Source organism: Nomascus leucogenys, chromosome 3, assembly GCF_006542625.1.
Source record: "Nomascus leucogenys isolate Asia chromosome 3, Asia_NLE_v1, whole genome shotgun sequence".
In the NCBI taxonomy this organism is placed as follows: domain Eukaryota; kingdom Metazoa; phylum Chordata; class Mammalia; order Primates; family Hylobatidae; genus Nomascus; species Nomascus leucogenys.
Window position 1 is genome coordinate 82,214,001 of NC_044383.1, and position 27,661 is coordinate 82,241,661.

Genomic DNA, 27,661 nt, shown 5'->3' on the forward strand with positions numbered 1-27,661 from the left:
CCAATTCTGTGAAGAAAGTCATTGGAGCTTGATGGGGATGGCATTGAATCTGTGGTTTGAAAACTATTTATCCCTTAAGATGGATCTTCATCCTTCTGTGTATTACTTCAGCTGTGATCACAACAGCCCACTCCCACCCTCACCTTCCCGAGAGGTAGGAGTTACTATGTAGTGGAACTACACACACTGCCAGACTTCTCCAGGTCCTTGACAGGGAGGAGCACGCATTTACTTTATTGGGGGTTGATATTGGTTTTCTTCTTCTGGGATGGCCAAAAAAATCACTTTCCATTTTGATCCATCTGTTCTCCATGTGTAGTTGTCTAAATACCTACCACTCCACCTACTCTGTTCGCAATATTTCCCACCCGTTCTTATCATCATATTCAGTTGTATTACATATTTTATATGTAAATGAATTAAACAAGTACTATAAAGTCCTTAGCACAATCATTGGTAGATAGAAAGTACTTAGTAAAGATCACATATCATTATAATTGTTCTAAATTATTATTTTATGATAATGCTTAATAAAAATGTTTCATATTAGTTAAAGATATAACTATAATTTACTAACTATGAAATAAAACAGTATTTTAATAAAACAGAGGTTAAATAACAGTGGCAGGAAAAATGCACTTAGCCCTAAGACCCCATGTTTAATTTCTCCTGCAGTCACAAGATTTTAATTGAGTGCTTCTTATTTATAAATCTTTTTGTAATCATCTCCTTTCTCTCATTAATAAATATGTATGCATGATTATTATAATATGAAGGTACAACTGTGAGGACAGTTGGACATTAATAAGTCTGATTCCTTCTCTAGCTCCTCCACTGCTTCCTGAAAAGAGACCAAGTGTGGTTCATTCTGTTCTCCAGGGCCGAGTGAGTGTGCAGAGTTCACCTAACATGTGTTGACTTTTCCCCCAAACCAGTGACCCAGTGGCATGGAAGTTGAACTGTGTTCTTTTTGCCTGAGAACATGTGGAAATAGTGTGACAGCAGCACTCTGCCAAGGGAGGGATCACTGAAGGTGAACCAAACAATCTTTATAAACGGAACTGTTTATTTAACTGAAACAAAACTGAAGTATTGGACCCCAGCTTTACTATACAAACTCCAATTTTTCCCTTCTTTGTGAATAATAACAGACAATACTAAAATTATAAGAGCTCCATATAATAAAAAGCAAATGTCATATGTAAATAGTCTCACTCAAAGAGTCACAAGCAAAAGAAGAGAGAATTATTAAACATTACAATGTACTTTTATCACCAAGAAGTGAGCACACTTGATCTAATAGATATGATTCCATAAACATTGCCTTTGGATTTCAGTGTTTGTCTTGCCTGTGATCAAGACATTGAAAATATACTTATCATTTTGACTTAGAATATTCATAAAAATTCAATACCCAAACATTTTTTGATGTTTTAATTTAGATAAAATTATGATACTATAACAATATCTGAGGAACAACCCCAAATTGGGTTATAAGTGTGAATAAAGAGGATTATAATGTCAGTGTTACTCTAAATCTATAATTACACATGTTTCATTGAATTCACCATTTCTTATATTTTTCTGTGTCTTCTCTCTCCACAAGATTTTACCTATAAGTTCATAGTTGACAAAGGAACAACACAATCATATCTAATTTCTCCATTAGTTAACCAACAAAAAAAATGAAGATTAAGTGTCCTGTAATATATTACATATTGAAGGCACAAATTATAAAAGAAGTCAAGACGCTAAGATCCTATTTTCAAATAGCTTCCAATCTTATTAGGGTAAACAAAGTATAGAGGAGTAAAAATTTACTGGGACAATGTGTAATCAAATGACAGACCTTGGGGAACCATGTGAATTTGTGACCATTCCATAAAAGAAAATCATCACATAATGTATGTAGCTATGACACAGCTCTTGATGACCCTTTATGGTGCTACACATTTGATATCTTTATAATTCCTAAATTCACCCAATCTCTTTTCCGTATTCTATCATCTGTGAGATTCTCTTGCCCTAGGGCCCCATTACCTTCTGCTAAAGATGAAGAACCATAAAAGAGAAGAGCAGAAGACCCTCAAGATCAGGATGTTTGTTTGGACAGTGACCTATTAAAAACATGCCCTGTACCTATTGTGTGTCGGGCACTGCACAAGGCATGCTACTTATATTATCTCATTAAATCCTTAACATTGCCATGTGAGATAGAGTGCTATTATTATGATCTTTTAATAGATGAGTGAACTGGAGTTAAGAAAGTTTTTATAATTTGTTTCAGGTCACACACAGTGAATATCTAAGATGTTGTGACACTTGGGCCTATGCTCAGCTTCTTCACAGAAAAAGCCCCACTGAAATTGCTAAGGTTGGGGTAGGGGAGAAAATTGAAACTAAGAGGGAAAATCTAGAAGCCTGTACTGCAAATGTCTCAAAATGCAAAAAGCCAGAGGTGTTTTGCGTTCCAATTTCTGGCAGAGAAACTGTTTTTATAAATGAAAGTTGTTTCCTCCAGAAAATGTGAAGCATGTGTCATAATTGATTGAAACTCAAGATAACCAATTGTGGGTTGTAGATCACCAGCATCAAGTAGTACAAGTTAGAGAACAAAATCAAGAAACATATCTTTCCTTTCTATAACTTTGTTTTCCTTTTCAATATACTACTTTTATCCATAATGCTAATTCCTTGCTATGGGTTATGGTTAGCAAATCAGTACAGATCTATATGTTACAGTTCTGGGAACACTACTTTTGATTGAGGATTAAGGTAGAGAAAATTGGTACATTGATTTTAAACTGTTGTAACAACCTGGTGTTTTCTAAATTTTCTTGATGTACAATTGGTATTTGGATTCCTTAATGGATTTATTGACCACATGGATCTTTAGAAATACTAAGTCAATTAATAATTTGGTGGTGGTGCACAGCTTTGGAAATGCTGTTTTACTGACAGATAATCTGTTTTACTGACAGATAATCCGTTTTACTGACAGATAATCCAGGCTGCTGCTACAGATTAAAACCATCTGGCCAGTAAGGGACGGACACTTTTTCAGTCTCAATTTTTCTGGACTGCTAGGTAGACTAATAAGGAAAAAAAGAGAGAAGATTCAAATAAACACAATTAGAAATGATAAGGAAGATATCACCACTGACCCCCCCCCCCAGAAATACAAACACCTATCAGATAATACTATAAACACCTCTACACACACAAACTAGAAAATTATCAGAGAATATTATAAACGCCTCTATACACATAAACTAGAAAATCTAAATGAGTAAATTCCTGGACACATACACGCTCCCAAGACTAAACCAGGAAGAAATTACATCCCTGAATAGGCCAATAATGAATTCTGAAATTGAAGCAGTAATAAATAGCCTACCAACTAAAAAAATGCCTAGGACCAGACAGATTCACAGCTGATTCTACCAGAGGTAAAAAGAAGAGCTGGTACCATTCCAACTGAAACTATTCCAAAAAATTGAAAAGGTGGGGATCCTCTCTAGCTCATTCTATGAGGCCAGCATCATTCTGATACCAAAACCTGGCAGAGATACAACAAATAAAGAAAACTACAGGCCAATATCCTTGATGAACATCTATGCAAAAATCAGCAAAATACTGGCAAACTGAATTCAGCAGCACATCAAAAAGCTTATTTACTACAATCAAGTAGGCTTCATCCCAGGGATGCAAGGTTGGTTCAACATATGCAAATCAATAGAAGTGATTCATCACATAGACAGAACTAAAGACAGAAACCACATGATTATCTCAATAGATGCAGAAAAGGCCTTCAATAAAATTCAACATCCCTTAAAAATTCTCAATAAATTAAGTATTGAAGGAACACACCTCAAAACAATAAGAGCCATATACGACAAACACACAGCCAGTATCATACTGAATGGGAAAAAGCTATAAGCATTCCGCTTGAAAATGAGCACAAGACAAGGATGCTCTCTTTCACCACTCCTATTCAACAAAGTATTGGAATCTCTGGCCAGGGCAATGAGGCAAGCAAAAGAAATGAAGCGTATTCAGATAGGAAGAGAGGAAGTCAAACTATGTTAGTGGATGACATGCTCCTATATTTAGAAAACCCCATTGTCTCAGCCCAAAAGTTTCTCAAGCTGATAAGCAACTCCAGCAAAGTCTCAGTATGCAAAATCAGTGTGCATAAATCACAAGCATTCCTATACACCAACAACAGACAAGCAGAGACACAAATCATAATGAACTCCAATTCACAACTAAGGAGCTTCTGCACAGCAAAAGAACTATCAACAGAGTAAAAAGACAACCTACAGAAAAGGAGAAAACTTTTGCAATCTATCCCTCTGACAAAGGTATAATATCTAGCATCTACAAGGAACTTAAACAAATTTAAAAGGAAACAACAAACAACCACATTAAAAAGTGGGCAAAGGACATGACCAAACCATTCTCAAAAGAAGACACACATGCAGCCAACAAACATATGGAAAAAAAGCTCAACCTCACAGATCATTAGAGAAATGCAAATCAAAACCACAATGAGATATCATCTCATGCCAGTCAGAACTGTTATTATTAAAAAGTCAAAAAATAGACCAGCAATCCTGAGAGGACCCACAGACCCTCTGAAGGAAGCAGACTGCTCCTGCAGTACACAGGAGACCTCCCTCCATCTCCCGCAAAACTCTGAGTGCCTCAACTGTGCAAGTGGGAAAGAGAGACCCTCCTCTCCCAAATACACACCCCAATTGGAGAAGCTGAAGTTCTGTTTGGGGGAGAAGTTTCCAACTTTACCTGGAGCTGAGTCAATTTGGAAAGCTGAGTGAAATACAGGGGTAGAGGAAGCAACAGAAAGGCCCTGGGAGCTTGCTGGGTTCCCTAGCAGGCCATTCCTACCTGGCACCACAAGGATCCATCCAGAGAGGAGCAGGGGGTAAAACTAAACAGGAAGAAACAAATCTGTAGCTGAACTTGGTAACAATTTGAACGGGGTGATAAGTCTGCTGGTGAGAACTCGTGGGGAGGGCGCTAATCTGGTGTTCAGACTTCACAGGCAGAGAAAGTACTAAGCGCTTTTCTTTCACAGATAGGAGGTGGATAGCCTGGGGCAGGTTTTCAAACCCATATTGCTCTCCACCTGGAAATGGTCTGAGAGCTGTTGGGGGAGGCATGGTGGGAATGAGACTGGCCCTTTTGTTTGCATGGGAGCTGGGTGAGGCCTGTGACTGCCGGCTCTCCCTCATTTTCCTGACAACCTGCATGACTCAGCAGAGGAAGCCATAATTCTCTTAGGTACACAACTCCAATGACCTGGGAATCTCACCCCCATCCTGCACAGCAACTGCAGCCAGACCTGCCCAAGGAGAGTCTGAGCTCAGACACACCTAGCCCTGCCTCATTGATAGTCTTTCCCTACCCACCCTGGTAGCAGAAGACAAAGGGCATATAATCTTGGGAGTTCTAGGGCCCTGCCAACCACCAATTCCTCCCTGTAATAATACCACAGCTGATGCTCTCTGGAAAGTGCCACCTCCTGGCAGGAGGCCAACCAGCACAAAAAGAACATTGGACCACCAAACCAGCACAAACAGAACATTAAACCACCAAAGCTAAGAACCCTCATGGAGTCCATTGCACCCCTTATCACCTCCACTGGAACAGACAATGAGATTTATAGAGAGTTCACATCACAGGACTCTGTGCAGACAACACCCAGTACCAGCCTGGAGCCTGGTAGGATCACTGGACCGCTAGACCCAGAAGAGAGACAATAATCACTGCAGTGTGGCTCACAGGAAGCCACATCCATGGGAAAAGGGGGAGAGTACTACATCAAGGGAACATCCCGTGGGACAAAAGAATGTGAACAACAGCCTTCAGCACTAGACCTACCCTCTGACAGAGCCTACCAAATGAGAAGGAACCAGAAATCCAACTCCGGTAATATGACAAAACAAGACTTGTCATCACCCCCACAAAATTACACTATTACACTAGTTCTCCAGCAATGGATCTAAACCAAGAAGAAATCCCTGATTTACCTGAAAAAGAATTCTGGAAGTTAGTTATTAAGCTAAATAGGAAGGTACCAGAGAAAGGTGAAGCCCAATGCAAGGAAATCTAAACTATTATAAAAAAGTGAAGGGAGAAATATTCAAGGTAATAGATAGCTTAAAGAAAAAAACAATCAAAAATTCAGGAAACTCTGGACACACTTTTAGAAATGCAAAATGCTCTGGCAAGTCTCAACAATAGAATTGAGTAAGAAGAAAGAAATTCAGAGCTCGAAGACAAGGTCTTCAAATTAACCCAATCCAACAAAGGCAAAGGAAAAAGAATAAGAAAATATGAACAAAGCCTCCAAGAAGTCTGGGATTATGGTAAATAAACAAACCTAAGAATGATTGGCATTCCTGAGGAAGAAGAGAATTCTAAAAGCTTGGAAAATATATTTGGGGGAATAATCGAGGAAAACTTCCCCAGCCTTGCTGGAGACCTAGACATCCAAACACAAGAAGCACAGAGAACACCTGGGAAATTCACCACAAAAAGATCTTCACCTGGGCACATTGTCATTAGGCTATCCAAAGTTAAGATGAAGGAAAGAATCTTAAGAGCTGTGAGACACAAGCACCAGGTAACCTATAAAGGAAAACCTATCAGATTAACAGCAGATTTCTCAGCAGAAACCCTAAAAGCTAGAAGGGATTGGTGCCCTATCTTCAGCTTCGTCAAACAAAACAATTATCAGCGAAGAATTTTGTATCCAGCGAAACTAAGCATCATATATGAAGGAAAGAGACAGTCTTTTTCAGACAAACAAATGCTGAAAGAATTCGCTATTATCAAGCCACCAGAACAAAAACTGCTAAAAGGAGCTCTAAATTCTTAAAAAAAATGTAGAAACACATCAAAACAGAACCTCTTTAAAGCATAAATCACACAGGACCTATAAAACTAAAATACAAATGAAAAACCAAAAACAAAAAAAACAAAGTACACAGGCAACAAAGAGCACAATGAATGCAACGGTACCTCACATTTTAATACTAACACTAGATGTAACTGACCTAAATGCTCCACTTAAAAGATACAGAACTGCAGAATGGATAAGAACTCACCAACCAACTATCTGCTGCCCTCAGGAGACTCACCTACCACATAAGGACTCACATAAACATAAAGCAATGGGGTGGAAAAAGGCATTTTGTGCAAATGGACACCAAAAGTGAGCAAGGATAGCTATTCTTACATCAGACAAAACAAACTTTAAAGTAATGGCAGTTAAAAGAGACAAAGAGGGACATTATATAATGGTAAAAAGCCTTGTCCAACAGGAAAATAACACAATTCTAAACATATATTTACCTAACACTGGTGCTCCCAAATTTATAATACAATTACTAATGGACCTAAGAAATGAGATAGACAGCAACACAATAATAGTGAGGGACTTCAATACTCCACTGACAGCATGAGACAGGTCATCAAGATAGAAAGTCAACAGAGAAACAATGGATTTAAACTACACCTTGGAACAAATGGACTTAACAGATATATACAGAACATTTCATCCAACAACTGCAGAATACACATTCTATTCAACAGCAGATGGAACTTCCTCCAAGATAGACCATGTGATAGGCCATAAAATGAGCCTCAATAAATTTAAGAAAATTGAAATTATATCAAGCACTCTCTCAGACTACAGTGGAATAAAACTGGAAATCAACTGCAAAAGGAACCTTCAAAACCATGCAAATACAGGGAAATTAACCTGTTCCTTAATGAGCATTGGGTCAAAAATGAAATCAAGATGGAAATTAAAAAATTATTTGAAATGAATGACAGTAATGACACAACCTATCAAAACCTCTGGGATACAGCAAAGGTGATGCTAAGAGAAAGTTCATTGCCCTAAATGCAAACATCAAACAGACTGAAAGAGCACAAACTGACACTCTAAGGTCACACCCCAAGGAACTAGAGAAACAAGAACAAACCAAACCCAAACCCAGCAGAAGGAAAATAACCAAGGTCAGAACAGAACAAAGTAAAATTGAAACACACACAAAAAAAATACAAATGATAAATGAAACAAAAAGCTTGTTCTTTGAAAAGATAAATAAAATTGATAGATCACTGGCAAGATTAACCAAGAAAAGAAGACAGAAAATCCAAATAACCATACTAAAAAATGAAACAGGAGATATTACAACTGACACCACTGAAATACAAAAGATCATTCAAGGCTACTATGAACACCTGTATGCACAAAAACTAGAAAACCTAGAAGAGATGGATAAATTCCTGGAAAAATAACACCCTCCTAGCTTAAATCAGGAAGATATGCTGACAATATGATTTTTTACCTTGAAAATCCTAAGGACTCCTCCAGGAAGCTCCTAGAACTGATAAAAGAATTCACCAAACTTTCTGGATACAAAGTCAATGTACACAAATCAGTAGCTCTTCTATACACCAACAGCGACCAAGCAGAGAATCAAATCAAGAACTCAATCTCTTTTACAATAGCTTCAAAAAAAATACTTACGAATATGCCTAACCAAGGAGTCGAAAGATCTCTACAAAGAAAACTACAAAACACTAAACACTGCTGAAAGAAATCATAGATGACACGAACAAATGGAAAAACATCCCATGCTCATGGATGGATAGATTCAATATTGTGGAAATGATCATATTGCCAAAGCTATCTACAAATTCAATGCAATCCCCATCAAAATACCACCATCATTCTTCACAGAATTAGAAAAAAAATTCTAAAATTCAAATGGAACCAAAAAAGAGTCCACACAGTCAAAGCAAGACTACACAAAAAGAACAAATCTGGAGGCATCACACTGCCTGATTTCAAACTACACTATAAGGCCATAGTCACAAAAACAGCACGGTACCGGTACAAAAATAGGCACATAGACAAATGTAACAGAATAGAGAACCCGGAAATAAACCCAGATACTTACAGCCAACTGACCTTCAACAAAGCAAACAAAAACATAAAGTGAGGAAAGGACACTCTTTTTAATAAGTGGTGCTCGGATAATTGGCTAGCCACATGTAGGAGAATGAAACTGGATTCTCATGTCTTACCTTATACAAAAATCAACTCAAGATGGATTAAGGACATAAACCTAAGACTTGAAACTATAAAAATTCTAGAAGATAACATTGGAGAAACCCTTCTAGACATTGGCTTAGGCAAGGATTTCATGACCAGGGACCCAAAAGCAAATGCAATAAAAACAGAGATAAATATCTGGGACCTAATTAAATTAAAGAGCTTTTGCAAGGCAAAGGAACAGTCAGCAGAGTAAACAGACAACCCACAGAGTGGGAGAAAATCTTCACAATCTATACATCTGACAAAGGGCTAATGTTCAGAATCTACAACAAACTCAAACAAATCAGTAAGAAAAAAAATCCCATCAAAAAGTGGGCTAAGGACATAAATAGACAATTCTCAAAAGAAGATATACAAATAGACAACAAAAATATGAAAAAAATGCTTGATATCACTAAGGATCAGGGAAATGCAAATCAAAACCACAATGTGATACCACCTTACTCCTGCAAGAATGGCCATAATCAAAAAACAGTATATGCTGGCATGAATGCATTGAACAGGGGACACTTCTATACTGCTGGTGGGAATGTAAACTAGTACAGCCACTACAGAAGACAATGTTCAGATTCCTTAAAGAACTAAAAGCAGAACTACCATTTGATTCAGCAATTCCACTACTTGGTACCTACCCAGAGGAAAATCAGTCATTACTCAAAAAAGATATTTGCACACACGTTTATAGCAGCACAATTCACAGTTGCAAAATCATGGAAACAACCCAAATGCCCATCAATCAACGAGCGGATAAATACACTGTGAGATACACACACACACATATATATATATATATATATATATATATATATATAAAATATACTTCTTTATGATGATATATTTATATATGTATATTTGTTGTAATACTACTCAGCCATAAAAAGGAATGAAAAAACAGCATTTGCAGTGACCTGGATGAGATTGGAGACTATTTTTCTAAGTAAAGTAACTCAGGAATGGAAAACCAAACATCGTGTGTTCTCACTGATATGTGGGACTAAGCTATGAGGATGCAAAGGCATAAGAATGATGCAATTGACTTTGGGGACTTGTGGGGAAGAGTGGGAAGGGGGCAAGGGACAGAAGACTACAAATACAGTGCAGTGATTACTGCTTGGGTGATGGGGACACCAAAATCCCACAAATCACCACTAAAGAACTTACTCAAGTAACCAAATACCACCTGTACCCCAGTAACTTATGGAAAAATCCTTTTTAAAAAGTCAAAAAACAACAGATGCTGGTGAGGTTGTGGAGAAAAAGGAATGCTTTTACACTGTTCCGTAGGAGTGCAAGTCAGTTCAACCATTATGGAAGACAGCATGGCGATTCCTCAAAGACATAGAGGCAGAAATACTATTTGACCCAGCAATCCCATTACCGGGTATATACTCAATGGAATATAAATCATTCTCTAATAAAGATACATGCACATGTATGTTCATTGCAGCATTATTCACAATAGCAACGACATGTAATCAACCTAAATGCCCATCAATGATAGACTAAATAAAGAAAATATGGGGCTGGGCGCGGTGGCTCACGCCTGTAATCCTAGCACTTTGGGAAGCTTAGGCTGGTGGATTGCCTGAGCTCGGGAGTTTGAGACCAGCCTGGGCAACATGGTGAAACCCCGTCTCTACTAAAATACAAAAAAAATTAGCCGGGCCTGGTGGCGGGCACCTGTAGTCCCAGCTATTCAGGAGGCTGAGGCAGGAGAATTGCTTGAACCCAGGAGGCAGAGGTTGCAGTGAGCCAAGATCATGTCACTGCACTCCAGCCTGGGAGAACCATGGAATACAATGCAGTCATAAAAATGAAGAAGATCATGTCCTTCGCAGAGATGTGGATGAAGCTGGAAGCTATTTTCCTCAGCAAATTAACCACAGGAACAGAAAACCAAAGTTCTCTCTTGTGAGTGGGGGCTAAATGATGTGATCATATGGACACATGATAGGGAACAACATACACCAGGGCCTGTCAAGAGTGTGGGAGGTGGGAGGAGGGAGAGCATCAGGAAGAATAGCTAATGGATGCTTGACTTAATACCTAGGTGATGGGATGTTCTGTGCAGTAAACCAGCATGGTACATCACATGTTTACCTATGTAACAAACCTGCACATCTTACACATGTACCCCTGAACCTAAAATAAATGTTGGAAATTTTTAAAAAAAGTTAAAACACTTAGATCAATAACAAACAATAAAGCAAGATTCAAATAAAAATAATGAAAATAAAGGGAGAAGTTTCAAATTGGAACTTTCTAAATCCATTATGTGCTGCTATAACAGAATACCACAGACTGGGTAATTTACAATGAACCAAAATATATTGGCTCATGATTCTGGAGGCTGGGAAGTCTAATATTGAGAGCCCTGCATCTAGCAAGAGCTTTCTTACATCATCATAACATTTTGGAAGGGCAAAAAGATGGCAACAGAGCAAGAGGGAGCCAAACTCGTCCATTTATAAGAAACCCATTCCCATGATAACAACATTAATTTATTCTCAAGGGTTGTACCCCATGAACCAAATATCTTCCATTAGACTTCACCTCTCAACACTGCCACATTGCATATCAAGTTTTCAATACATGAACTTTGGGGAACACATTCAACCTATAGGAAGAACTTCAAAGTTTCTTTGGGAAATAGAAATTACCTGCAGAAAGTTGTCTTTTGTTACCTGTTAGAAGGCATTAACACACTGCTGTTATATTTACATGACTGGCATGATGGTGTTTTCAAGCTGTGTTGCCACCTGGTGTGCACCAGGAAGTCTTGTTTTGCAAGCTTAGTTGGGTAACAGAAACTTTCAGAGTAAGATTTAGAATATCTTTTTAACTTTATGCTTAAGATTAATTTTGAATAAACTCAGTGTACTTTTCTGAACTTTTTCAAACACTCTAGAAGTAAAATTTAAAAAATCTCCAGAGGGTAAACTTTCCAACTGATTGGTCTAAGAAAAAAATTGTAGTGCAAGGCTTAGAGAAGTTGTCGGCAGGCCTTTTTGATTATCTGTGATTATCTCCCCAAAAGAAAATTCTCATATTCTTCATTGATTATGGGTCTTGCTATTAAACCTAAGGGGTTAATAAAAGGTACATGGTAAAGTCAGGGGTATTATCCTATTAAGAAGAAAGTCAACTTTTTTTTTTTTTTTCTGCTCCCTGCTTCCATAAACTAGCCTCAACTTCATCCCCAAAAAGAAAGGTTTTAATCCTAGCTTTTCAAGTTGAAGATATTGTAATGGGCTATAGTTCAAAGGGAAGATATTTCAAAAGGATTATGGGTCAGGGTGGCATCTTTCTTTCTTTAACTGGTCTTTTTCCACATAGCTAAGGAAGACACCACAGGAAACACTGACGAAAAGCTCCAAGGCAGGAAATCAAGTGGGGGGCTTCACCTTTGGCATTGGGACAACTTACCTTTTCTTCACGTTCTTTAAGAAAGTACATAGGATTTAGACTTATTTCAAATTGCAGTTTGAAATAAGATTGGGAATTGCGGAGGATATAAACTGAAAAGATCTTTCACCTACTTTGGCTTTGGCCTATTTGGGCTTTGTTTCTATCTTATGTTACCTCTGGCTTGTCCATTAAGGAGTCACAGATGATTCAAGGCAAAGTCCACTCACAGTAAAAGGGTAATTTTGCTTTTTCTGGGCATATTTTTCTTTCAGGAGCCCTATGAGAAGAAACGGCAAGTCCTGAGCTATTTTTTCTATCTAGGTTCTAATTTCATTTTAAACTCACATTAATACACCCCACCTTGATGTTCCTAGACTTATTTGCTAGCTACTTCCATGTCTTTACAAATTATATATCTGAACTACTGGTTTTGTCTACTTTGGCTAGTCTTATCCTATTATTGCTACTTCAATCAAAGTCCCAGGTTGTTGTCATTAATCTAGTAAAATAAAATAGAGCAGACTCTCATGACCATTTGGCCCTGGATGTCTGTGCTTTTAAAATGGTCCTCTAATATAAGACTTGTTTTGAGGACTTTCAAGCCAAGTGGGTTATTCAGAAGTATTAAAAGAACCATGCTGTGTTAAACTACCCATATGACTCCAATTAACCTTATAAAAATGTAATTGCTGCAGTATAGCTGCATATCAAATATCCGTTACTCTTGACCCTTTCAATGTGGTTTGAAACTATGGCCCCATGAAGAGCCAGATTTCAGTTATTTTAAGACTCCAGATTGGATATGAATTCTGTAGCAAATCTGAATCTTTCCTCCCTACCTATACTAGTTTGTATCTTCACATATACTTGCAGTTACCAAGATAGCACTCTATTGTGCATTATGCGTCAACAATGTAAAGATCCTTTCAAGATGACTTAAAATAGCTGATAGAGTTTTTGTTATCTAACGATTAACTGTAATTGCAGGAATCAGTTGCGTAGTTTATGGAGAGGACATTTTATGTATATACCATATTCTCTTTATTGAATGCTGAAAAATCCATTTGAGCTTTCAGTTGAATTAAGGTGTATATATTTTGTTTGTTTGTTTGTTTCAGTGGTTGCTCTGGAATTTATAATATGCATCCATCACTTATGACAGGTATATCTTTTTTCCTTTCTTTTTATTATTATTATTATTATTATACTTTAAGTTTTAGGGTACATGTGCACAACGTGCAGGTTTGTTACATATGTATACGTGTGCCATGTTGGTGTGCTGCACCCATTAACTCATCATTTAGCATTAGGTATATCTCCTAATGCTATAACGTCTAAAGGGTAACTTTAGGGGTTAAACTTCTAACAGGTAGAAATATTATTTATGATTATTAAGGTCAATATGATAGAATACAAATAATTTAATTTTTGAGTTCAGGAAGATTTAAAGTTAAATCTCAGACCTGCTACTTCCTAACCATAGAATATACGGCAAATTGCTTTATCGCTCTGAAATTTATTTCCCTAATCTGTAAAATGGGTTTGATGCTACATATAAATTTTAAATTGCACGGATTCTGGGACAATAATATTTGAAACACCTGGCAACTATAATATTAATAAACAAGAGCTTATTCCCTATCTTTTACGTTATTCTATATAATAAGTTATTCTATGTTCAACAGTTAAGGACAGTATGTGTAATTGTTAAGAACGTGGATCCTGAAGTTCAATTATCATGATTCGAATCGCATCTACCCCAACACAAGGTAGAGACTCTGGACAAGTTACTTAAATTCTGTGTTTTGCTTCCCATTTTTGTAAAATTGGAACAATGAAAGTATAATAAAAATATTATATATAAAATTCTTTAAAAGAATCACTGCTACAGAGTCCAAAGTCTAAGAACATTCTAGTTCTAAGTGACTAACAAAATATTTAATCTGAGGAATTCTAAACCCTGATGCTTCCAAGCAGTGATGTAACCTATACTCCTTTTAATTTCTATCTAAAATTTTAAAGCTATTAAGAAGAAGGTTTCTGCCCAGTGTTTATGGTTTTAAATTCAAGTTGTTTCCTCTTGTATTAGTCCATTCTCACACTACTATAAAGACATACCTGAGACTGGGCAATTTATGAAGAAAAGAGGTTTAATTGACTCGCAGTTGTGCAGACTGTACAGGAAGTATGGCTGGGAAGGCCTCGGGAAACTTACAATTATGGTGAAAGGCAAAAGGGAAGCAAGCACGTCTTCACATGGTCAAGGCAGGAAGAAGAGAGTCAAGTGGGAAGTGCTACACACTTTTAAACGACCAGATCTCATGAGAACTCACTCATTATTACAAGAACAGCAAGGGGAAAGTCTGCCTCCATTATCCAATCACCTACCACCAAGCCACCAGAACCCTCTTCCAACACTGAGGATTGAAATTCAACATGAGATTTGGGTGGAGACACAGAGCCAAACCATATCACTTTCCCTCTGACTCCATACTGCCCTTAGAATTTTATGTAAATGCAAGTATAGTAAAAGCTTTATAATACTGATGCAAAATTATATGGAAAAGAACATGCAATAGCTCTATTTTTTTTAATTTTTTACCAGAGCGGGTTGATAATAAACAAAGCTGTGTAGATTACAAACTAGAGGCCCCAGCCTGAGTTATGATTATTGATTCTCATAAATGGATTGCCTCCAAAGTCTCTGACACTGACTGAATGCCCACTAACCTCTGCCAGAGTCATTTGTTAGATTGTTGCAATGGACCCAAGATCATTGACTCCATAAATCTCTGACAGAAATCCACTCTATTGGCATTCTAGGTTCCCAAAGGGCCTGCACCCAGTGTGAAAGCAAATGAAGTCAATACTAACATAAATAAATTATTAATGGTACATCTACTTGGCCAGGAATTAAGTCAAGAAGGATTGTAACAAGTGACAAATATAAAGGGTTCACTTTTTGGAGTTACATTTCTGCTTTTACTCTAACACAAATTTGCCAAAACATCCACAGGACTCATAAGCAATACATTAAATTTATAATCAAAGGCACTGTGATAGTTTAAAATTGTATTAGAGTCTCATATTTGGTTTCATTTGGAAAATGTATCTTTTTGTTTATGAGATAAAAGGAGAATGTTTTTCCCACTTAAAAAGAAAAGACTTTAATGCATTCATTGTTCATTTAAAATCACATTTTCTGAGGATAGCAGAGAAAAGCTCCTCTCTCAGATTTATCAGAATATTGCTGATTCTTAATGATGTTTTCCAAATGCCATCAAAGAATGTACACGTTAAAACCCTCCAAATGTCAAATGTCTTGAATAATGGCAAGAAATAACTTGTCAGATTGATAAAAACTTTTATCCATCTCTTAACTCAGGGGAAATAGAAAGCTACATCCAGAAAACAATGTTGAAGCAGACTAGAAAAAGAAAAAGGCCACTTTTCCAGAGACAATATAGCATTTGAGGCAAAACCCAGTGTTCCATGAGCTTCATGGAATTCGAACATAAGTGATGGAGATAACCTGCATGTTAACAAGGATGCATGTCCATGTTTGAATTTTTATGTGAGAGATGAAAATATCCTCAAAGAAACTGTGTTACAAATGTGGAAAAGTTTCAAAGGGGAAAAAAATTACCATTGAAAGGATTATTTAGGATTTGTTTTATGGATCCCTGAAAAAGTAAGCCAGCCAAAATGCGTCTTAAAATTTTTTCGAGGAAATTTTTTTTCACATTTAATTATTTTCTAGAAGTAGTCTTCAACTAAGTGTAAAAGCTAGAGAATATATGGCTTTCTAGGGTCTCAAGTTCATAGATTTAAAATAGACGTTAGCAGTTCTTTCATCCCTCTCTCTTTGGCATCACCACAAGGTGGTAATTCAGCCTCTGCTAGAAACTGTGAAAATAATAGCTACCATTTATTGAGTGCTCATTTGTCCTGGGGACTGTGCTAAATACCTAACAAATATCACACTTAATTATCACAATGACCCTATGAAGAAGACAATTTATTGTTATTTTTTAAGACAACTAAGGTTTTGAGCATTTACTACTTTGTTCAAGGTCAAACAAAAAATAAGACATGTCACAAAATATGAACTCAGATCCTTTTGCTTCCACAGAATGTGCTCTTAATATCTACAGTATGCTGCTTGAATTTTGGGTATAGACAGTTTTAGTTCTTGGAAAAGTTTTCTTTATATTGAGCTAAAATATACATTCCTGTAAATGTCATAGTAAAGTTAGTACTTATTTACTTGCCTTTTAAATGAGATAAGACAGCAATCAGATTTCCCTTTAATTTTTTTTAAGTAAATATTTCAGGTACAAGTGTAAACTCCCTTTGAAGAAAGAGTCATGAGGAGATATAACAAGCTTCATGGAAGCTCTCTTTCTACCTCTCAATCTACCATGTTACCTGGATTTTTCCAACATGTAGAATTGGAGAATCATCTTCAGAAGAGCCCAATAAAATTATAAGCTACTTATATTGAGTAACATAATGTATATCAGCATGTATTAATTTATCTATTATTTGTTGTTGTACAGAAAAGAAACCCTGGAGGGGATGATATAAGTCAGGTACATTCCAATGGATCCGCACAGGACGAGATGTTGGAAATGGGATATTGCTATGTTTTGGATATGATTTTTTTGGCCTCCTTAAGGCTACACTGAATTTGATCCACAGTGTTGGAGGTGGAGTCTAACGGGAGGTGTTTGGGTCACAGGGGCAGATCCCTTACAAATGGCTTGGTGCCATCTTCACGGTAATGAGTCCTCACTCTATTAGTGCCCACGCGAACTGTTTGTTAAAAAGAGCCTGTCACCTCCCTCTCCTCTCTCTTGCTTCCTCCCTCACCACGTGACTAGCTGGGTCCCCTTCACTTTTTGCCATCAGGCCATCAACACATGCAGTTGCTGGCACCATACTTTTTATATGGCCTGCAGAACAGTGAGCCAAATAAACCTCTTTTAGATAAATTATTCAGCCTCAGTAATTCTTTATAGCAACTCAAATGGACTAAGATACTTTCAGGTGTAGATCAAGCATAAAGTGCATAACTGTTTGATGACACCCTCACTAACCTCATCAAAATATTTTCTCTCAAGGATTTAAAATAACCTTTTTTTTTTTCAGTTTCTACTTTATTTTTGTGGGCTTAGCACTTACTCTCTTACCAAGATATTCTATTGAGATACAGATGTTCTTAATAAACTCAGTGTGATTTGATTGAACAATTTCCATTATTTCCTGAGTAGGCAACAGAGATAGGAAGGAAAGAAATTAAGATCAAATTCTCCAACCTCAATGTGCACTGGAATCATCTGGAAGACTGAGCCACACTCCTAGAGTTCCTGGTTCAGCAGGACTTGGAGTGTGGAGGAGACAATATAGGACATGTATGTTTGCATTTCTGATAAGTTCACAGATGATGAATAATGATGTTGCTGATACAAAGGCTACACTTTGAGAACTTCTGGACTAGGGAGCAGTATAGAAAGGGAAATGGGGAAGTGGTAACGGTGAAAGGTTGTACCAGAGCCTAACATAACTTAGTATAGAGAGTATTCATGTTAGATCCATAATGACCATTTTATAAGCATATCTTATCTTACAAGTAAGAAAAATGAGACACATACTCAAAGTGTTGTATTGCATTGCTGAATACTGGTGAATTGGGACAAGAATCTCTTTTAAGTTTTATATTTTAGTCATGAACAGTCTTTCAAATTTGAGGCTCGTAGGAAACATTTGAAGAGCTTGGCAAAAGTGTGGATTTCTAGATACTATTCTGGACTCAGACCTTAAACAATCTGTTTTTTAATAAATTCCTTTGGTCACTCAGACACAAGGCATATTAGGACAACACTCTAAGAAACAGGTCAAATAAAATCGGGTGCTAGGCTAGCCTCACACAGGAGGAGCAGAGACCTAACTGAACGCAAGACAAGCTGTAGCACCTGAGAAGCTGAAGTTGAGAGGGTAAAGAGGATGCATATTTGCTGTCCAACAAGGTGGTAAAACAGATATTCACTGCAGAACAAGGAAACCACCTCAGTACATTTGTCAAAACACCCAACCCTCCTTATATAAAAGGATACTAGGTTTACAGTGTATGTGAAAACAGAACACCCATGTCTAATCCTCACTTGTCAGAAAGCATCTCCACTCTGATACAGTTCCCCTCTGAGGGGTCACTTGAAGGAATAATTTCCAAGCTATATTAGCATTTTGAGTGGCATTTCATAGGAGCTTATAACCCTTGGCCCCTATAACACAAATGGGGACTCTCACAGGACAGGGAAAAGACAAAATAGAGCTAGCTTAGTTTTCACTTTAATTTTTTATTTGTTCCAAATACGCAATTGTACCCGTATCTCTAATTGGAAAAAAATTCTTATCAATATTTTATCTTTCTTTTCATACTCTGTTTCTCTGCCCTATGTATGGGAGCTTAGTAATAAAAGTAGTTGTCTCCATCAAAATAGCATATCATGAAACTCCATCCCATTATTTTCCTAAGTACATGTCATTAAAATAAAATCACTTTTAAAGAAAGATAAGGAAACAATAAAAATTCTATCAAGTTTCTTCTGATGAGTACTTTTGGTTTTTTAAGGGCCCGAAAATGAAAAATACATTTTAATGAGTACAAAGTTAGCCATTGAAGCCCTATCGTAAGTCACCTCCTATATATAGCACACATTAGATTGGAATGGTGATCAAATCAATTCCTATATGAATGCATATTCCATTTTAGCTGCAGGAAAAATGATGTATCTCTGCAAATCATTTTCCGTGTGGTTTCTATTATAAGAAAATAAGTCCTTAATTACAAAACTTACTGCTCCAAACTCCTTGTAGACTTCTTCAATGAATAAATCCAAAATAGCTTAGATGGCTTTTAAGGCATCCCATGATTGACCTCATTTTTCCCTATTTAAAGTTGATCTTTCATAACCCCACTATCCCCACACCTTCTACCTCTCTCTCCTGTTACTTTACTTACCTATAACGTTATCATTCTTAATCACAGATTTACCATGAGCCTGATGAACTTGGTATGCCAGGACTGCTTACTTGCATAGATCATTGAATGCTAGAAATTGCCGGGAGTTCTCAATAGAGAATTCTGAGAGAATACCTGGAAGTCAGGTTGCAATCAGGAAGCACTTCTGTGGCAGCATTTCTGAAAAATTGCCTAAAGATCTCTCAGAAGGAAAAGTCCTGAATCTCCAAGATCCCATGAATTTTGTGGGATTTCATTTCCCATTCAAAATATTTTCTTTTGTATCAAATTTTTATTCTCAAATGTGTATTCTTTAAAAAAAAAGGCCATAAATTATATAAGTTTCAGGCCCACAGTACTTGTCCTATTCTTGATATACCCTCCTTTTTATTTAAACTTGCTTCTTTGATAAGTTACCTTCTTTGATAAAGCTATTTCTGGAATACCCTTTCACTCTCCCAATATGTGCCTCCTTTCTCATGTCTCTGTATATCGAAATATTATTCATTCTTTAATTTTTAGGTCAAATGATACAGCATCCTCAACTATCAATTATTTGATCAATATAAATCCCATCTCTATACTCTTATGTTTCTCCTTTGGGCCATAAATCCCACTGTGCCTGAAATCACACATCATTGGTTACATATTTTTAAGACCAAGGTACATTCTAGTGCTAAGTGACTAAGAAAGTATTTAAGCCGAGGGATACTAAACCTGAAGCTTCCTAGCAGTGATGTAACCCATACTCTTTCTAATTTGTGTCTCGTATGACCAAAATCTTTTGTGTAATGACTGCACAAATAAAAACTTTATCTGATTGTAAATGTTACTCCCATTAGCTAGAAGAATATGATTCTGTCATCCTCTCTCACTCCCAGCCAATAGGCTTCAAAAGGATGTGGTTAAAATCTTGTTGATATTTTATTTCTATTTGAGAATATGGGATGAATGATTTGTCTAAAAGTCCAATTTAAGTGACTAAGAATCAGACTAGAATTAGTTCAGTCTAATGAAAGAGAAATAATATGTATAACAATGGTTGAGAAAGGGGCTAATGTGAAAGTAAACTTGATCTTCACCTTTCAAAATGATTAGAATCTGATAGAATATTGCCAGAGAAGGGTGCTTCTGAGAGTGAGAATTACACAGAACCAATGAAAACACTGGTGACTGGAGGACTGGAGCCAGCGGTTCGAGTTGGTGTATACTATGAACTCATACCAAGTGGTGATATAGGAAGTAAGGCTGTGGAAAACAGTCACAAAACAGTTATTTACCTCAAGGAGTTAAATGTGAAAAATTGCACCTGCAGGAAAAGAAACTGACCAGGAGATAATGGTAACCTAATTATGCTGTTAGAAATTATCATAAAAATTTAATTTTATTGATCATTACAATATGTTGGGCGCTCTGCTCTGCTTTAAGAAAACATTTAATTCTCATAAAAATCCTATGGATAAAACCCTATAATATTGCTATTTTACAAATGAAAAAACAAGTGGCATGTTTAGAGAGCCAAAGTCACTTAACTAATAAGTAAGGCAAACAATTAAGATGAACTAAAAAATGTATTGGATAGGAGTTAAGAAACCTAGGTAACGAGCTCATCATTGTGAAAAATTAGTTGTGCAATCCTATGCAACTCACTTAACCTAAATGTACCTTGTTTGGCTTTCTTATAGGTTGAGGCTTGAATACTATATCAAACTATTACACTTTTTGGGGGGCCTATTTGCATCACATTTATTTGCTAAGGATACTCTGAATAAATTCCCATCTTTCAAGAGCACAGAGGCTTAGGCAAAATATAGACAATCACAAAAGAGGGACCTAACCTACAACCAAACTGATTTTGGTTAATTCCTAAAGGAATACTATTAGTTTTAAAGGTATTCTGTGATTACATTTTGATTAGTGCAGCCTCTACCCTTGCTTCTTGAATACCTATGCAATAACCAACAACCAGTGGGAGATGGAGAGTCAGGGCTAAGGGTAGAAAATTCACAACGAGAATAACAGTTCTGTGTGTGTGTGTGTGTGTGTGTGTGTGTGTGTGTGTGTAGTTTATTAAGCATTGCTATTATGTTGTGAACTTGACACATCATATCTCATTTAATAATCAGAATTATAATGAATCTTCAAGGTAACTTTAACATCTTAACATCTTCATTTTACACAAAGAGAAGCAGAGGTTCAGGTTAATTATTTGCCTAGGGTCACTGTTTTAGACTGAATTATGTCTCTCCAAAATTTATATGCTAAAGCTTTAACTCCTAATGTGACTGTAGTTGGAGATAGGACCTTTAAGGAGGTAATTAACATTAAGTGAGTTCATAAAGGCAGGCTCCTAATTTGATAGGACTGGTATTGTAATAGGAGAAAGAGACACCAGAGGTGTGCAAACACAGAGGAAAGGCCATGTGAGGAAACAGTCAGTAGGTGGCCATCAGCAAGCCAAGAAGAGAGGCCTCATTATAAACCAACTTTTCTGGCAACCCTTCCAGAACCTTGATCTTGGACTTCTAGTGTCCAGAACTGTGAGAAAATGAATTTCTGTTGTTTAAGCCACCCTGTCAATAGTATTTTGTTATGGCCACCCTAGCATACTATTGTAGTAGCACAAATAATTAATACTGGAAACATTGGAGTTAGATCAAACCCAGGCCCATTTGACGTAAAGCCTACTCCAAAGTCATGCTGACAGAATCGTTCTTATCACTCTCATTCTTATCACGCTCTACATAGTGAAAACCGAGCCTCAGTTTATGAAATATTTAAAATATCTGTGATTCAAATAAGCAAGAGTCTCCTTTCCTGCAGCCCCAAAGATAGCAATAGAGTACAAATATAAATAATTTCAAATAAAATTAACAAGTTTTTACTATTAGTGTTTTCTACTTGTATATCTAATGGTTGAGTCTTAGTATTATTTTTTATTTTTTATTTTATTTTTTTTTTTGAGACGGAGTCTCGCTCTGTCGCCCAGGTTGGAGTGCAGTGGCGCAATCTCGGCTCACTGCAAGCTCCGCCTCCCGAGTTCACGCCATTCTCCTGCCTCAGCCTCTCCGAGTAGCTGGGACTACAGGCGCCCGCCACCACGCCCGGCTAATTTTTTGTATTTTTAGTAGAGACGGGGTTTCACCATGGTCTCGATCTCCTGACCTCGTGATCCGCCCACCTCGGCCTCCCAAAGTGCTGGGATTACAAGCATGAGCCACCGCGCCCGGCCGAGTCTTAGTATTATTTTTAATGATTAAAATTATAACAAAAGAGAGCACTTAATGGAAAATTAAGAATAGTTAAATATATGTACAGGTGAGATAATATATAATAGGTTTGATTTTCATTTACTTTTCCAAATAAAAATGTTCAATATGCCATATATGGTAGAATAATAGACAGTTATTATAAATAGTGGAATTACCTTGAGTTCTGTTTATTCAAAGAATTTACCTTAGAAATGAATTTTTGCCATTATTGTACATTATAAGCTTTTAGAAAGCTCCATCAGGGTCAGGTTTCTGCTCACAAAGCATATCCTGTAAACAGAGGACACAAAGCAAACACAAAGCAAAAGTCAAATACAGTCTGGAACTGGGAATTAGACAACAAAGACCATGATTGAAAAGTTATGACTGACAATTATTTTTTGGAGAGAATAATACATCAGTTAAGCAAGTTTTTGTTTTTATGATTCTACTAAATTGTTGAATTTATGAAAATTTTAGGCCAAACACTATTTTCACTTACTCAAATTTTTTAGTGTAAATTTTTCTTTAGATTTAGCCTAAAAGTGCATTTAGTTTGTTTGTCTTACTTCCAGGATTGAATATCTCAATCAGATGAGACTTACTTAGAGCTTTTGATATAGAAATATTTATAAAAATCATTGGGTAACAAGTTCTTGGTTAAACTTATGCTGAGCCAGGAAATCTGTATTCAATTTTGAGCTCAGCAGTGCAGGCTGACCGGCTTAAAACCTAGAAGAGCAGATGGTGCAGTTCCAGGCTAAAGACAATCTGCTGAAGAATGTTCTTGCACTCAAGGGAGAATCGTTCTTTCTGTTCTATTCAGGTCTTTTGTCAATGGATTGGAAGAGGCCCACTCACGTGGTGTTTGGGGAGGGAATCTACTTTATTCTAGTAATTAAAATGTTAACCTCATCCAAGAACACCCTCCCAGAAATACCCAGAATAATATTTGACAGAGTATCTGGGCACCTAGAGGTCCAGTCAAGTTGTTGCATAAAATTAACAATCACAGGTCTTTTATAGCTACAGAGTTTATCTTATCGATGACTAACAGATGTTGGCTACAATTTCATACGCTATGCAAAGCAGGTAGGATAAATAAATGCCCCAAAATATGCTTATTTGGGCTATATTTAAAGCAATTGGATGTTTAAGAACTTGAGTTTGGCACTGGATAAGTTTGAGAAAATTGATCCTTGCCCACTCTGAAGGAGAAAAAACATACGGGTCAATGTACAGGAGCCACTACTGGCCCATTTATATATCATCTTGAAACTACCCAGTGTCATGTTTTCAGCTTTCCAGATAATTTGCATTCTGACAATGGATGTTCCTTTTATCACAAATACTACTCAACTACATATTGTTAATTGAGGTATTAGCTAAGCCATGGACCTTGCACGCTTTCTGCAATACACAGACATTGGTATTGTTTAGTGTTAAAATAACATGCATTAAAAAAATAGCTCAAAAAGATTATTTCCTAACCTCCTTCTAACCTATACACCTTAGTAAGGGAGTTTGTCACTAAGCGTGGCTGTTTCCAGAAAGAGAGCATCCCCCACTAGCCGGTCCCTGTGCTTTCATCAGGATGATGGAGGTAGGGGAGCTATAGGGACCTATTTTAAAAATTAGAGATTCTGCCCTGATGTTTTCTGACATAATTTTTTTTTCTTCTTTTGATAGTAACCTTAGGCTAGCTTTTTAGTACACTCTTCACAAAGACGTCTGGTGTGTTCCAGCCTAATTCTGGTTTAGCCACCTGGATTCTCTTGTTGGACTGGTATGGTCCTTGATTATAAGGAAAATCATATGGATAATGACCACTTAGCTGAATTCACTTTTTTTTTTTTTTGAGACAGAGTCTTGCTCTGTCACCCAGGCTGGAGTGCAGTGGCATGATCTTCACTCACTGCAACCTCTGCCTCCCAGGCTCAAGCAACTCTTCTGCCTCAGCCTCTTGGGTAGCTGAGACTACAGACGTGTGATACTATGCCCAGCTAATTTTTTTTTTTTTTTTTGTATTTTTAGTAGAGACCAGGTTTCACCATGCTGGCCAGGCTGGTCTTGAAGTCCTGACTTTGTGATCCACCCACCTCGGCCTCCCAAAGTGCTGGGATTACAGGCATGAGCCACTGTGCCCAGCCTGAATTCAGTGTTCTTTGCATTTTCTACACTGTTCCCTGCAGTGGCCCATACAGGCTGAAATTAAGAAAATAATAGATATCTATAAGTTTTAAAAAATTTCTTTGTCTCTCTTGCACATGGCCCTTCCAGTCAAAACATGTAAGCAGGGGATAGCTGAAAAAAAAAAAAAAAAGTTAGTTTACAGTTACTGAACTAGGACATACCCATGTTTATGGCAGTGGAGGGGCAATAATGGCCCTGTCTCTGTGAAGGAAGTGAAGAACATTAATAATATCTCTCAGAGTTGCTCCATGGAATGATTCTCACAAAGAAAATTCCTAGTGTGGCCTTCCTAAACTATTGCAAACATAGTACATTTAATTGATTATTGGGTCTGCCATTCCCTGCCAAACAGCTCTGACCAAAATTTGATTGCCATTCCTCTTAACTGTACTGAAAATATCTACCATAAACAAATAGCAGAGGGTAGCCCCCAGTTTCTGCACCTGCCATACAAACCACCTGGATATTTTCTCCATTCTTCATTCCACTAATAGTTGTTTAGTCATTCCACAGCACAGATGAACTTAACCTGGCTGGTGACATGAATACCGTCAGGTGGTTCCTCCAAAAGAAAGGCCTAAATACAATTACTTGAAATGGACTAGAAATCCTACAGCTTACCAGTGAGCCATATTAGAGGGGCCATCAAACTGACCCCCTTGACTACTATACGTCTCAGTTGTAACAAATTCTATGTGGCAAATTCAACAAATTTGGCCAACCTTTGTTAGAATAATCAGACTAGCCTACAGTGTACCCTATGGGAAGTTTCACCAGAAACAAAGAAAGTATAGAAGCAAGTGGTAGGTAATTGCTGGGACTATTTCTCTATGAGCCTTTTGCTTTTCTGCATGTTTTATGAGCAAGACACCAGATTACCTTTTGTTTGAGACTATTCTCTCATAGATGTTTGCATAACAAACAACCTGGGAAGATAGAGATAGTATTTACTTCCAAAGTAAAGGGCAGGTTAGCTTACAGTCCTAGAAGACAGAGATAGTGTCTCCTACTGGAGAAAACACAAGACATGCTTATTGCCCATTATAAAAGATTTGTGTTCTTTAAGGTGAGAGTTTCTTTCCTGTAATACAGTCCATTGCACATGCAGGTATCATCTGGCCTTCGTTATGTCACCCTATGGAAACTGAGGTTTGAGAGATCACTGCAAGAGAAGCTAATACTCTTGTCTTCTGCTATTGCTGTGAATAATAAATTCCTTTGTCTCTGAACCAGAAGTCTCATGTTATCCATGATGAAACTATGGCAGGTTGACTTTTGAGCTTTTAGATATGCTAAAATTTCAGAACCTTAGTAGTTCTTGAAACTCTTCCTCCTGTTTCTGGTGAAGTTTTCTGCATTTTTATTTACCTTTGAATTTAAGCTAATAGTTTAGAAAAATTTTAACAAATATGTAGTGTGTTGGAGTTGTTGTTAAGAGAAATGCACACTCCTCATTTTACGCACATCTTTTCCTTATAATTAAAAAATGTTAAGTCCCTAAATAAACTTGAATGCAACTTTGAATACTAAAAGCAAATGGTTATCTTTTATTAATTAAATAAAAGTAGTAATATTTGTTGTATCTTTATTTTCAATAATTTAAGCAAGATAGTTTAGTAGCAAGATTAAAGTAAGCTCTTTATCTTGGGAGGAATTTTGGTATACTTTGTCATTCAGTAGGCAGAATCTTGCTAAACTTTAATCTTGTAGAATGTGAATTCCATTTTGACAAACTCAGGTTTATAGTTAACTGATGTTGCTTTGGTAAGAGAAATATATGTACAGTAATTTTTCTTCCATTTCATTTGAAAATATAATGAGAAAACATGTGTTAAATGCATTTATACAAATGTACAGGATATGTAAAATAACTGGGATTATTTTATGAGAAGTTTGCACTGTGAGTTAAATCATGACATTAATCTGAACAGACTATTTTTGGTTAATACACATGGAAAATACACTATAAATTTTAGAATGTTTGTGTTTTGACTGTGGAAAATTTACATATTTTGTGTATCTTTAGATAACTTTGCTCTTAAATTTAGTGCTTCAATAATTTTGCCATTTTGTAAAAACAGATATCCTCCATGCATCTCACCAGCCGACTGAAATTATTTATTCCTATATGATTACTTTAATTACAAACATAATCATGAAAAGCTTTTGAATATTTGGATGCACAGTCTATTTCCTGGATACTTTGCTTTTACTGCATGTCCCTTTGTTTCTCAGTGTTTATTTGGCCTTTATTATAAGTAAAAATATGGAAATTTTTACTCCTGTGGAGACATAGGCTTTTCCTCGTTACCTCTTATTTAAAATTTTTATCACCTATTTGACAATTTTTTTAAAGACAAATTATATCAACTATTAATTCTTAGAAAAATGCAACCACATTTTTAATCCCTAACTTACTACTGCATTGTCTGAATCCTTTTGTGAGATATGTTCTTTTTTTAGCCCTTAAGATCATCCAGTAGGCTTCATGGAAATAAAAGACTAAAAGGATTATTAGTTGACCATCTTTAATCAGATGTTGCTTGAGAGTCCTAGAAAAAATATGCCATTATTTTAGGAGGTTGAAAAACTGAATAATTTTTAAAGTCATATGGGCAGTCAGAGAAG